General features: G+C 38.1%; 1 protein-coding gene across 2 annotated transcripts in view; it reads right to left on the bottom strand.

Moving 5' to 3' along the window:
- Positions 1 to 3,307: 3,307 nt before the first annotated feature.
- P2RY1 (purinergic receptor P2Y1) overlaps positions 3,308 to 4,754 on the bottom strand; it is a 4,907-nt gene continuing 3,460 nt past the window's right edge. The window contains exon 2 of one of the 2 annotated variants that reach the window (XM_034997373.1): positions 3,308 to 3,993. The gene's annotated coding sequence lies outside the window, so the exon portion shown is untranslated. The remainder of the gene's footprint in view (positions 3,994 to 4,754) is intronic. The other variant, XM_034997380.1, reaches the window with a different exon arrangement.

Below are 4,754 nucleotides of genomic sequence, written 5' to 3'. Positions count from 1 at the left end.
CGGGGCACCTGGGTGGCTCAGTTGGTTAAGCAGCTGCCTTCGGCTCAGGTCATGATCCCAGGGTCCTGGGATCGAGCCCCGCATCGGGCTCCCTGCTCGGCGGGGAGCCTGCTACTCCCTCTCCCTCTGCCTGCCTCTCTGCCTACTTGTTCTCTATCTCTCTGTCAAATAAATAAATAAAATCTTAAAAAAAAAAAAAAAAAAAACAAATCGATTATTTCCCTGGCCTGTGTTTCAGTCTATCTTCAAGGATTTCCCACCTTGACGCTGGTTGTTTTTCCTCGTCAGGTAATCAGGAGAAGCAGTGCATTGCTCCCCCAGGTGCAGGACTGCCTGCCCCCACATACCTCCTATCGCCTTCCCTCCTTATCTGGGTCTGTTTTTAAGGGGCAGCAGTACTGTCAGCTGCTCAGCCCAGGGGCCTGACTCCATCCACAGATCGGTCCCAGCAACAATGCTGGTTGGAGATGTCCGTCCCCAGGGTCCACCCCAAAGCAGTATAACCTGACAGGGTTAAAACAAGTAAGCACAGTATGAACATGGATTTCTGGCGACATCTGTTGTGTTTTGAATGCCCCATCCCATCAGACTTCTAAACCGTAACAGATCTACTTTGAATTCAGGGCAAGCTTTTTACATGTGGAACTGGAAACTCTGGCCGTATCTGGGGGCAAAATTATAAACATTCTGAAAAGAGTATAAGCTTTCCAGTTCATTAAAATAAGAGAATTTATTTACTTGCAGAGAGAAAATGTTCTCTGACTCTAATCCCAAAGTGCTTTTGAAAATCAAAACATTCTCCAAGCTTTATGGTAAATTCTTAAATCAGAAAAATGACTATCTGTATTTCTGTGTATGCACTAAATAAACATACATATATACACACCCACAAAACTCTACCATGCTGATGTTAATAAAGGAAGATTCCTATGAAGGAAGTTTGGATAGTATAGCTAAGGAATTAAAACTGAGTGACACACATCATAAGGGCTGCAAGTGATTTACACTTTTCTACCCCCAGGATTCTGTGATGGGGCACGTGTCTCAGCGGACAACCAGAAAACCCAACACAGGACCATTATGCACCTACCTTCTCCACTAAGGAAAAAAAAAAAAAAGGTAATGCTGTAAATATGCTTCCATTCCATTATATACTTTTTCACTACACAGGACCAGATATTTACTTTTTAATAAACTTGAAAGAAGCAGGCAATGCAGGCTAATGGATAAACAGAAACCACAAAGGATTATTGTTAGTATGATTACCTCCATAGATAAAAATTAGAGAAAAGATTACATAATGATTCTGTATTTTTCTCCTCCAATAGTGATAATATTATACATTCTCTTGCACCAGAATTCTTTAGCACTTCCCTTTTTACAGTCTAGGCCACACCTTAAGAAATACATACTATGCCACCCAGAACAGTATGTGTCAAAATTTGGCAAAACTTCTGAGTATTAACACTATAATAACATAGAAGCCATCAGATCACATTTCATAGTTTTATTGAGACTTTTTCATTTGTCTATAGTAGGTACAATTCTGATGATCATGATCATATCAAAGCTCTCCTATTATAAATAGCAGATAGTAAGTTGGCCACATGCCTTAGACACACACACACATACAAACACACGATATTGTACACTCCTGCATGCAAACTTAGAGGAAATACACATTCCTTTTATGAAATACACATTCCTTTTATTAAAAACAATTACGTACAATAAGTCTGGAATTTAAGCTACCAATGATTTAGATAAACCTGAGAAGGCTCAAAATGTCAAGTAACACTGTTTCCATAGTGTTCATTCAATGAAACTGTTAATCACAAAGAAATCTAGTTCAACTATATTAAAATCACAATATAAAAATAAACATTTTTGCAAAAACACTAAACATACTAGAATTCAAAGTCACAAATTTTGATATGTAACATATTCCCCTTCATATTAATTTGTAATGATGTGTATAATACAATGTATGACATAATAAAAATTGTAACAGAGTTCAGCAGCCAAATCATTTACAGTTATCACTATAAAACTTGAAATTAAAGTTACCAACTGAACAACAAGAACATTAAAATAGCAGTGTTGAACTTGCTGGTAGCATGTTACTTAGAAACTACATCTCAAAGAACTCAAGATTATATTCTTTCACCTTAAGAAGAACTACAACACAAAAATGTAAGCAGAACTGAGGACAGTAAGGGATTGTATCAGCTGCCTCTTTTTTTTTTTTTTAAGATTTTATTTATTTGAGACAGACAGAATGAGATACAGAGAGCATGAGAGGGAGGAGGGTCAGAGGGAGAAGCAGACTCCCTGCCGAGCAGGGAGTCCGATGCGGGACTCGATCCTGGGACTCCAGGATCATGACCTGAGCCGAAGGCAGTCGCTTAACCAACTGAGCCACCCAGGCGCCCTCAGCTGCCTCTTTTCTCTCTCCCCCATCCCCCCTAGTTTTTCCTCAAATTCTAAATCTATCTATAATGCCCATCCCTTCTGACTTCTAAAATGTAAGGGATCTACCTTGAATTTAGGACAACCTTTTGCATTGGAATTGGAAGTTTCAACCATATTTGGGGGCACAATTCTAAAGGTCTTGAAAAGACAATATAAACTTTTCTATGTCATATAAAATATAGACAACACAGACCTAGCCTGGCAAAGATATTTTGTATTTACTATTGAGCTTATGATAGTTTGATACCACAGTGTGTCTGTATAGAGAACCCTAAGTAAAAAGGTAAACATGCAAAAGCACTTCTAGAGAAAATTAACCACCTGTATCACAAAACATTCATATTTTAGATCAAAAAAATCTTCAAACATTTCAAGATACTGGTATCTGAAAAGCAAAATATACAATAACTCATTTTATCTATGCATCACATTACATAAAATACACTAGTGTGACATACATTGTAATAAATATAATTTACATCAGCATATTTGATCTTTCAAGAAAGCCTTTTAATCTGTACAACTGAAGAACTGTGAGCTTCATCAATAAATATGATTGTTAGTTGTAAATTGACCAGCTAAGTTAAAGCTTCAGGAGATCCCTAACTACGTACATATCTTCATTTTCCCTAGTCCAAATCCAGCTGTTATAAGCACAGACCTCTCTTGTATCCAAAAGCAGTTTACTGTCCGAGTAGATTGAGAAAACTTACAGGTCATAGATCCAAATCATAATTGGTGAACTCTGTGAGAATTTCTAGCCCAGGACTGCAATGGAAGAGTCCTGGAAAGTACAGTAGCAGATTTCATGCACCTCTGGCTGGCTGTAGTTTTAATGTTCTACCACATCCCCTGAGGTCATCTAACCTTTTTAATCCATGGAGAGTGGTGTTGAAAGAGTCCAGAGTTCCACAGTTGGCCAAGTGGCAAGGTCGTGTTTTTAATGCTGAATCCTACTCTCTGCTGTATGGCTTCTTGGTTTGTGTTTATATCATTTCCATGCAAATGCATAGTGAGTTTAAAGAGTCAAAGACACCAATTGGTGAGCCAAAAATACCTTAAACTTGGCATAAGAATCGTTTTGTAGTGTGAAATTTAGTTAACTGATAAGTTCTATAATTTTAGCAGTTTTTTCATCAAAATGCCAAAAGATTTCTGCTTTTACTATTAAAATACCTACTTACATCATCACATGTCATCAGATTTCCAGCCAGTAGATCACTGCTTCATCTTGACCCTCTGTGTTTTTACCATTAGCACAGACTCTTCCTGGAGACCTCTTTGTGCCTAGAAGGAGTTGGGCAAGATCATTCTTGTTACTATTTGGCATGTATTCACACATTGTCATTGTCCACTACATGACGTATGAAGAAGAAACACTGGGAAAAAACATGCCAAGAAGTAAAAGGGCATTTCTAGGCACTGTCCACTTCACTGGTCCACAGTCCAAAAGAAAGTTCTCTGGGAGCTGAAACACAATGTATGTGACATGTATGGTAAACCAGGCTGGCATCCTGAGACCTAAAAGGAAGAAAACTAAAGTGAATAGTGAGGAAATATTATAGAAATGTATACCATTAGCTTATGAGTTCAAGGATGGTACAGGCTTTGAATTTCCATTTTGGTTAATGTAGTGATATTAATCTTGTGTCACTGAGCATGATGTTTGACAAGGATCGTACAGTGATGACATATTTTATACTTTTCCTTTTAGGATTCCACACAGACAATGAATGCTATAGAGGACCCTAACTGAGAACCTTAACTAATCTCTTTCCTCAAAACAAGGTGGTGTAGGTAAGACAACCAGTTATGGTTTCTTTCTGATTTGGCTCCTATAATTCTGTGCATTAACCCTAACATATAAAAAAAAAATCACTTTTAGTAAGGCTTAACACTGCTTTTCTTCATTGATTTTAGGGGCCAAAGACTGCATAAACTGAAGCAAGTCTAAGAAGAAACTGAAGGTCTCACAAATCCACAGGCCACCCAGATACCACAGGAGCTGATTAAGTCCTGACTGTCCTGTCGCTGTGTCCCAGAGGTGTTCTTGCCTTAAGACAGACTCCAAATTGCTTTACTTACAAAGTGCTTTCCAACAAGTTATTCCACCACCAGTTGCAAACTCTAATGCTGGCTTTTTTGAGGCTAGTTTTGAGGCAGAAATGCAATAGTCGATATTATTCATTGAAATTCAATATTCATTTAAAACTCTTATTAAAGTTACTGAAATATTTAGTGAAGTTTTCATTACTGCCTGGCGGGGGGGGGGGGGGGGGGGG

The sequence above is a fragment of the Mirounga leonina genome, unplaced genomic scaffold, assembly GCF_011800145.1.
Source record: "Mirounga leonina isolate KUSES-001 unplaced genomic scaffold, KU_Mleo_1.0 Mir_115, whole genome shotgun sequence".
NCBI classification, from domain to species: domain Eukaryota; kingdom Metazoa; phylum Chordata; class Mammalia; order Carnivora; family Phocidae; genus Mirounga; species Mirounga leonina.
This window is presented reverse-complemented; position numbering and strand designations above follow the sequence as displayed.